Genomic DNA, 9,375 nt, shown 5'->3' with positions numbered 1-9,375 from the left:
CTGCCAACAGCTCAAAGTCAGTAACCAACTACACGCATTCAAAAACACCTTCCTTCAAAAGCCTCCAGATTCTAAGTCTAATGAAACCTTACAACACTCAAGGCAGCAGTTTGTTAATGTACCAGTTATTCTCAAAGAACCTTGCTTTCTTTGGATGTATGCACAACCTGCTACTCTTCCTATCCTCTGAGCAATGAAATCATGACATTTTCACCAAAGTGAGCACCAGAGTCTGCCCTGAGAAATGGAATCCCTCTCACCCCAAGCAGGCCCTGTTTCTTTTTCCCCGTACAACACACGCTGGTCACAAGAACTACAAAGCCTGTGGCTTTAGCACATTGCCCCCAAATCAATGACTAGAGGGAGAGGAAAAGAACGAGCTTCTGACTGCTCCAACCAAGAGCCTTATTTCCACCTGTTAGACAACATCTCTGCCTATCAGCACAGTCCAACAGAGAAGAGCAGACAGACAATATTTCAACTATTCAAAACTTTATTTAAATTGAATTCAGAAAAAAATGAAACTATGTACAGGAAGAACTATATAGACAAAGAAACAAGTCTCTCCACTGCCTATTGTCCAAGATCCATCTGAGTGTGTCCTGAGAAGCACTCATAAAAAAATATTAATATATTCATCTGGATATTGTTCCGCCCTGCAGGTTGGGCACCTGTGAGTAGTCTCCAGGGCAATAGGGAGGCATCTAGTGCAGAAGACATGGCCACACAGGGTCACCACAAGCTGTTGTCCATGTTGTAGAATCTGGAGGAAAGAAAATCACAACATGTATTGGGAGGAAAGAATTTGATTTTGCTGCTCTATTGCCACCAGAGGCTCTATTTAGAGCATCTGGAATCAGTTGGAATAATGAATGAGGGACCCACAGATGTGCCAGTGCCATTTTGGCAAAGGCTTCTCCCTCTACATTCACCATCAAGTGACTTGTGGAGCTTCACAGCAAGGGCTGTGCCTCCAGCCAGCTGCCCACAGCATCCCACATCATCCAGCTGACTTGTGCAGCTCCCCTTCTGCCTTTCTCCTCCCACAAAGCAGAAAGGACAACAGCTGGTGGATCCTTACCTCGGAGTAAAATTCCATGCAAATTGGACACCTAATGACAACTCTTTGCTGTGCACTGGAAGAAACAGAACTAGAAAGAACATGCAGCTGGTAAGATCACCACACTTCAATGCTTATTGATACATAAAATCTCATGTAATCATGCAACTGCACTGACTAGCCATGACACATTTCCTCTAAGAACCCTGCTGCCTTTAAGTCTCTGTGTGCTGCATTTAATGAGGATTTGGGGTCTCCCTGCTTTGAGGGAAAGGGTGTCCTGCTTTTCACCAGGAGAAAGGTGCAGGCAGGCACCCTGCTCTGGGATTTGAAGTAACAGAAGTCTCTAGCACTGGCCAGTTGCTGTGTGGCAGCTTTGACTTCCAGCAGGTCACCAGTAAGAGCTTTGTGACTACAGCATCCAGCTGTCCTCTGGGAATGCTTCACCCCAGAATATTCATTCCAGGATCCAGTTCTAAATTACAGAGTAACAGCTCTGGCAACATCCTGTCCTGGGAAGGAGCCTTTGGTCAATTTTAAATGCTGCAGCACTGAGCACTTTCAGCCTTACCTAAACAGAGCAGCTACACTCAGCAACTGAGAAGCTTGAGACTGGAGGAACAAAACATTCCTTTTTCATATTAACCAGGTGGTGGCATTTGTTCACCAACAGACTTAACAACCAAAACTTAAACATCTACAAATTCATTGGCAAAATGCATTATGGTTTAGAATAGTAGAAGCCCTTTAGGTGGCATTTTTAAGGCCTGACACCTGAAAGTTCCATACTGAAGTTCTCTCCTATATTGCCTTTCCAGAAGGCTCAAAGCACACCAGTAATATTAAAACCTCTGTCTTTCCCCCCACCCCAAAAAAACACTTTAGAAAAGACCATAATTCTCATGTTCTTTGTCTTCCCTAGTGACACAGGCACCTGGTTTAGTCAGTCTAATGAATTGCATCTTTCTTATCCTGATGGAGTGCTCCTACAGCAGGGCTTTCCTGTTTCTCTGCAGCTTGGGGATTTTACTGTGCGGGCACCCAGCCTGAACTGCAAGATCTCCACCACAGAAGCAAACAAATCAGGGCATATGACATCCAGCACTGGCCATAAAAGCATGACCTCCACAGCTGCCTCTGTGCAAGTCTACCTTGGGAAGAAGGGCTCCAGCTCCAGGAGAAAGGCAACCAGCTGGCACCATTCCAGCAGGGAATTTCTACTGGAATTTGCCCAGCTGCTGCCTGCCAGTTCCATGATGCCAAGCCCACGTGATAACATTTCATTTCCACATCTAACATCACTACCAGAGCTTGTCAGGAAAAGCAAATGCAATACTGAGCCATGGCCTGTGACCAATCCCCCCCCTTCCTTGCCATACCCCCACCCTCATCTCTAAGGCTCTGTGCAAAGTTGTACATCTGCTCTGGGCTGCCTTTTTCTCCCAAAATGCAAACGGTATCATTTGATCGTCATGCAACATGGGAGAAAGAGGGAAATAAGTAGAGTATGGGAAGGCCTCAAAGATAAACCAGGCATACTTGTAGAACTTAGTCCTACACAGAGAGGCACAGAACTCTGTGTTTGGCAGGGCATGAGCCATACATACTCTGAATGTGCAGTGTCCTCCTCTGCTGCTCCCTGTTCTGCAGGGGCTGGGTCAGCCACAGGTGCATCATGAGCTCCTGTTCCATTACCAGAGCCATCCACCTGCTCCTGGCTGTTCAGTGTAACATTTCTGCTTTCCTGTCCATACACTGTAATTTAATTTTCAGAAATTAGATCTCTTATTCTCTCTCTCCCTGGAGCTACCCTTGAAATGAGTTATATAAATAGTCAGCAATGCTTCCTATTTGAAATGGACTCTATTCAGCTGGTTTAAAAACAAGCATAAACAAGCTACTTTCCCAAATTCTAAGAGTGGACCCTTCCACACATTGTGGCTCCTCTGCTACAAAACAACACAAAATTTTTGCTCTGTTCAGCCTACACACAGCTAAAAAAGGTGACCTGAGATTCTCAAAGACAGTCCATGGAAACTAAAAATTACTTGAAGCAGTATGCCCTTAGAAAATTGTCATTATCTTCCTCCTTAATTAAGCTAATTTAAGAATGGAGTTATATGTGATGCAAAATGCAGAATATGTAAAAGATTTCTTAGGAAGAATGCCGCTTGTATTCATGTTTGATCTTTATGTATGTTCAAGCCAAATCAACTGGGAGATATGGTCCATTAAATAGACAACAACTCACAAACAAGATCTAAGTGATGCCCATGGGGCAGAAAAACAAATTCCTTGTTGGTAGAATTGCCTTGTTAAGGTTCAGGGCTTGACATGCTTCAAGGAGCTCAGACCCAGGGAAGGCTTAACAAAGTTTGGGGAGAAGGATGCCCACTGAGAGTGGACACAAAGAATGCAGAATTGAGGGGCCCCATGGAAATCTGGAACAACTCCCAGGATAAGGAACTAAGAAACCCAACTGTCCTGAAATCAGCTCTGACTGGTAAAAAGTAATTCCTGCAGGGGGAGATTGTGACCACCGACTCGTGGAGCGGCAACTCAAGAACCTCCCCAGCCCAAAAGAAGAGGCAGACTGAGCAATGCACTCAGTGGACTAATTACAGTGAGAAGAGAGACAATCACTAACCAAAAGAAGACAAAATACTGGCTAAGAAGATAACCATGTCACTTGCAACCACTTAATGCTAATTTCTTTCTTGGTTTAAATTTATAAATAATAGAAGTTCTTTTGGAAGTGGGTGTGTCTGATTTGTGAAATACCACTGAGCGCCCAGACTGGTGAAACACTGAAACCAGCAACCAATGTCTCTCTCAAGTGGCTCATCATTTACCTGTTGCACCCCAGTAACAAATCCAATTTTTGTGGACCACACATTGACCAAGTTACTGGGAGAACCATTTCTAATGGCCTGGTCTGTAACAGCCAAAGGGTCAAGAACTGCTGTTTGCTCTTTAACTCTCAGAAACCCCAGGCAACGATGACCTCTGCAACTCCAGGGTCCATGTCACACTAACCAATCGCTAATCAATTAAAATTGCAGGAGGCATTACCACATTAAAGTTCCTTCTGCATAAGTGTTCAGCTACCACTTTTCTTGCAGGGATTTCCCACTGGGACTGACAGAGGCCATCACACACACATCGCGTCCATTCTCTAAGACACAGGCCAGAGGCTTTAGCCCTGTGCTTTGCCTTTTGCTGAAAAGAAGTTTCAATCCCTGCTGCTCGACTTTCTTGGAAAAGAACAACAAAAATAACTATCACATTTTAGATAAAAGTCCATTACCAACTGTAAAACATCACCTCACCTTCAGGAAACTTCAATCGATGCACATGGGAAGGGAGAGAAAAGGAAGATACAATTAGATTTGGTGATCCCCCCTGGTGCTGCCCTCAAACCTCAGCTCAGAAAGCAGTTACAGCAGGGGAGTTGGGGAAGGGTAGGGTATCACCCTCTATGTTTGGTTAAGAGCATTCAAAGCAGTAGCACAAAGAGCTGCTGCCCTGAATAACAAAGAAGTGGGTGCTGCTGATTCTGCTCTCATTGCTGCAACAGGGTAGAAATAGAGGCAGCTTAGGAACCCCCTGAACACCCTCCTCCCTGGTCCCCTGTTCCTGTTCCCTATTTAGATTTGACCTGGAGCTGTTTCTTTCCCTTGTTCTCCCCAAAACTGGCAAATTCTGCTATGAGAACCTTAACACTTCATGTTAGCTGTACAGCTGCTGAAGAAAGGAAGTCACAACAGAAATTTGGGAGCAAAGAATTCCAGTTTGCTGCTCTATAGGCACCCAGGAAACTGGACTTGGAGTATGTGCAATATGTCACTCAACGCTAGAACTACAAAGGACACACAGATCTGCCAGGGTCATCCTGGAAGGGGCTTCTCTCTCTATGGATACCACCAAGGAGGAGCTTGGAGGGATGGGCAAGTTGGAGCTTCCCAGCAAGGGCTGTGCTTCCAGCCTGCTGCCCGTAGCATCCCACCTCAAACATCTGAGTTGTGCAGTTCCCCTTTAGCCCCTTTCCCTCCCACAAACCAGAAATTACAACAATATGTGGATCCTCACCTCTGCATTGTCATCCTCCCAATTTGGAGGACTAACCAAACTTCTTAGTGGTTCACTAGAGGGAACAGAACCAGAAAAACATGCAGCTGGTCAATTTCACAGAGCACAAAGGGCTACCAACAGAACATATAATTGAAGAAATTTAAATAACCCCTTGTTCTGATTTAGCAACATCCCAGCCCAGAAACACAATCAAGTGCAAGAGCTTTTATGTACTGCAAGCATTTCAGTGTTTCACAATCCATAATGTAAGAAACATTTAATAATGACTTCCTGACAGAGAGGAAATGTTTCTCCTGGATTTTACTGGTTTTAAGTTGGTTTGGTTTTCGGGGTTTTTTTGGTTTGGTTTTTTTGTTTGTTTGGTTGGTTTTGTTTTGGTGTTTTTTTGTTGTTGTTGTTTTTGTTGTTGTTACTTCTGTTCCAGACTATGTTTCAAGTCAGAATTCTCCAAACAGAATCAAGTAGAACCCAAAAGATTGGCAGGAACCTCCGTCTACCGTACATCAGAAATTACACTTTGGAGAGACTCTATATCTGTCACGTACAATTCAATATCTCGTGGTTCCTGTTGGAGGTTGCTTGCCAGTGAATTCTCTGTTGACCTGGAACGAAGTGAGTACTGCTGGCTCCTTTCCCAGTCCTGCAGTGGGGTAAAAATGTAGACAGAGTAGGAATCGCTTGAAGCCACTCCATCCTGCCTCCCTGTTTATGTTTCCTGAATAGATTTGGGCTAGAACCTTTTCTTTCCCTTGCTAGCCCTAAACACTTCATGTTGGATGAACCGCTGCTGAGAAACAGAAACGGCAACCACAGAAATTTGGGGCAAAAAGGTTTGCTGCTCTATTGGCACCAGCAAATTGGATTTGGGGTATCTGCAGTCTGTCAGTCAATACTAGAACTACAAGGAACACACAGATCTGCCAGTGCTATCCTGACAAAGGCTTCTCCCTCTATGGACACCACCAAGAAAGGACTTGGAGGGATGGGCAAATTGGAGCTTCCCAGCAAGGGCTGGACTTCCAGTCAGCTGCCCGTGGCATCCCACCTAGGACAACTGAGTTGTGCAGCTCCCCCTCTGTCTCCTCCCCCCCACAAAGCAGAAAGGACAAGAACATGTGATAAGAACATGATGCTTACATCTGTAATGGCATCCTGCCGTGTTGGGGGACTCTCAAAACGGTCTGGCCATTCATCAGAGTTAATAGAACTAGAAGAACATGCAGCTGTCAATTTCACTGTGCAAAGAGGGCTTCCAAGACATTGCAAAAATAGAAACAACCCCTTATTCTGATTAAGCAACATCCCAGCTCAGAAACACGGTCAGTGCAAGAGCTTTTATGTACTGCAAGCCTTTCAGTGCAAACCGTAATGTAAGAAACATTCAACAATGATTTCCTGAATGGAGAAGAAAGGTTTCTCCAGGATTTTGCTTTGTTTGTAGGGGTTTTTTTTCCAATACTTCCCTTCCCGACAGGCCACTATGGTTCAAATCAGATTCCATTACACAGAGTCAAGCAGAATCCAATAGTTTGGCAAAAAACCTGCATCTACCATATATCAGAAATTACACTTTGGAGAGACTCTTCATCAGTCACATACTCATTGTTAGCTCTTGGTTCCTCTTCAATGTCTGTCACCCGTATCTCAGCTGAATTTTCTGCCTCTCTGGAGCCAAGTGGGTACTGCTGGCTCTGCTCCCTGTCCTGCACCTGAGAGTTGTCACTCTCCCTCATCCGAGGACTAGCTGGGCCTGCTGGCCGTGCACTAGAGGGAACCAAAAAGAGCGTGCAGCCATTTGAACGCAGAACCAATAATTTCACTGCAGACAAAGAGTTGCCAACATGTAACACCTATTCAGATTTAGCAACATCCCAGCCCAGCTCCACAGCTGTTCCCCGAGCTGCTATGTGCTGCAAGCATTTCAGCATATATCAAGTCATACTGTTACAAATATTCAACCATGACTTCATGAAAAGAAAAGAAAGGTTTCAGCTGGATTTTGCTATGTGTTTTTTTGGACTCTTTTACTTACTTCTCTGCACTGTATTCCAGGTCTGAAGGTTCTGCACAGACTTCAACAGAACCCAGAAGCTTGGCAAAAACCTGTTCCTACCTTGCATCACAAATTAGACTTCAGAGAGACATTTTACTCTCACATACCCATCACTATCTCTTGGCTCCTCTTCGTCACGAGTTGCCACTGGACTAGGGGAATTCTCTGCTGATCTGGAAAGACGTGAGTGCTGCTGGTTCTGCTCCCTGTCCTGCAGGGGTTAAAAATGAAAACAGGGTAGGAAACACTCAAAACAACTCTAACCTACTTCCCTGTATCAGTTCCCTGATTGGATTTGGGCTAGAAGCTTTTCTTTCCCTTGTTAGCTCCAAAAAGGGCAACTTCTGCAGTCATAGCCCTAAACACTTCATGTTGGATGAATAGCTGCTGAAAAAAGGAAACCACAACAGGCACTGGGAGTAAAGAATTCCAGTTTGCTGGAATTTTTTGTTGGCTCCAGGCAAACTGGACTTGGAGTATGTGCACTATGTCACTCAACGCTAGAACTACAAAGGACACACAGATCTGCCAGTGCCATCCTGGAAAGAGCTTCTCCCTCTATGGACACCACCCAGGAGGGACTTGGAGGGATGGGCAAGTTGGAGCTTCCCAGCAAGGGCTGTGCTTCCAGCCTGCTGCCCGTGGCATCCCGCCTCAAACATCTGAGTTGTGCAGCTCCCCTTTTGTCCCTCCCCCTCCCACAAACCAGAAAGGACAAGAACATGTGGATCCTCACCGCTGAGTCCTCATCTGACCAAAATGGACGTTCAAAATTAAATTGCAGCCAATCACTAGAGAGAGCAGAACCAGAAGATCATGCAGCCATTTATTTCTTTGGGCACCAAAGGCTACCAATGCAGAAAACTTTGGTACCTAAAACATCTCCTATTCTGATTAAGCAACATCCCAGCCCAGAAAAACAATCATTCCATGAATTTTTATGAACAGCAAGCATTTCAGTGTGACCAGCCATTCTCTTACATTCAGTGTTAGATAGACAGCTTCTAAGAAGCTAAGGCTTCACAAACAGAGAAGAAAGGCTTCTGCTGGATTCTGCTGGGTTTATTTTAATTCTCTTCCAGGCAGGCCACTATATTCCAGGTCTCAAGTACTTGCACAGAGCCAGGCAGAACCCAAAAGCTTGGCAGAAACCTCCTTCAGCCACTTATCTGACATTAGACACTTTGCTAGACACTTTCTCTCACACATACTCATCATCTTCTGTTGGTTCCGCTTCATCATTCCTTGCCAGTGGCTCAACAGAATCCTCTGATGCTCTGGAAAGATGTGGCTGCTGCTCGCTCTGCTCCCTGTCCTGAAATGGGGTAGAAACGGAGGCACTTAGGAATCACCTGAACACTCTACTTCCTGCTTCCCTTTTTCAGTTCCCCAATTGGATTTGGGCTGGAGCCATTTCTTCCTCTCTTTCTCCTCCAAACTGGCAATTTCCCCTGTGATAGCCTGAACACTACTTATCATGTGAACAGCTACTGAAGAGAAAAAGCCCCATACCCAAACCTGCTCTTGTGTTTGGTGCACGTGGAGCTGGGTCATGAAAAGCATGTTGTAAAATTTGAGGCCTTTTCTTTGCAAAGGTTCAGGATCAACCCATTTAGGATATAACTCCCATGCTGTTTGCTGCACGTTTCTGTTTTGCACAGCAGCAGTGGCATCCCAAATTTGAGCAGATACACTGCACTGTGCTTTGGATCCAAGCATATTCCTTTAAGATAGTAGGGGATCTGGAAAGAATTCCAAATGTGAGCCTTTTAAAGGCTTCTTGGAATAAGAAACCAAATTAGTGCATACCCCAGTCAGCTTCAGTTGCATTTTACAGCTCATTGACAGAGGAATCCTAAATAGGTGTTGCGAATAAAACACTTCTTACTTGGGAATCAAAGACTTCCTGTGCTCCCCCTTAAATCATGGAAGCAACAACCTCTTTTAGGTTGTTCACCCACTCTCTGCAAGGAGTTCTCAGGCATGCTGATATGTTCATGAGTGTGTTTGTGGCTGACAGGAATTTGTGTCTAAAGTGGTAAATCAGAGCCTTCTTTCAACCTTTGAGGGCAGGGTACTCAGTAAGATTCCAGAAGACAGGCAAGAAAACTTATTAGAATGCAAGATGGGAGGAGTGTGCCAGTCACTACTTACCACAGGAGACTCATCA

The 9,375-nt window shown here is 44.9% G+C and overlaps 1 long non-coding RNA gene across 1 annotated transcript; it reads right to left on the bottom strand.

Moving 5' to 3' along the window:
* Positions 1-475: 475 nt before the first annotated feature.
* LOC132326264 (uncharacterized) lies at positions 476-4,024 on the bottom strand. The gene is made up of 3 exons (XR_009486190.1): positions 2,668-4,024; positions 1,082-1,151; positions 476-763 (listed from the first exon to the last, which is right to left on the bottom strand). It is a non-coding gene; the product is annotated as an uncharacterized LOC132326264 (long non-coding RNA).
* Between the last annotated feature and the right edge of the window lie 5,351 nt (positions 4,025-9,375).

Source organism: Haemorhous mexicanus, chromosome 4 (genome assembly GCF_027477595.1).
Source record: "Haemorhous mexicanus isolate bHaeMex1 chromosome 4, bHaeMex1.pri, whole genome shotgun sequence".
Taxonomy (NCBI): domain Eukaryota; kingdom Metazoa; phylum Chordata; class Aves; order Passeriformes; family Fringillidae; genus Haemorhous; species Haemorhous mexicanus.
The sequence above is the reverse complement of the archived record's forward strand: the minus strand, read 5'-3'. Positions and strand labels throughout refer to the sequence as shown.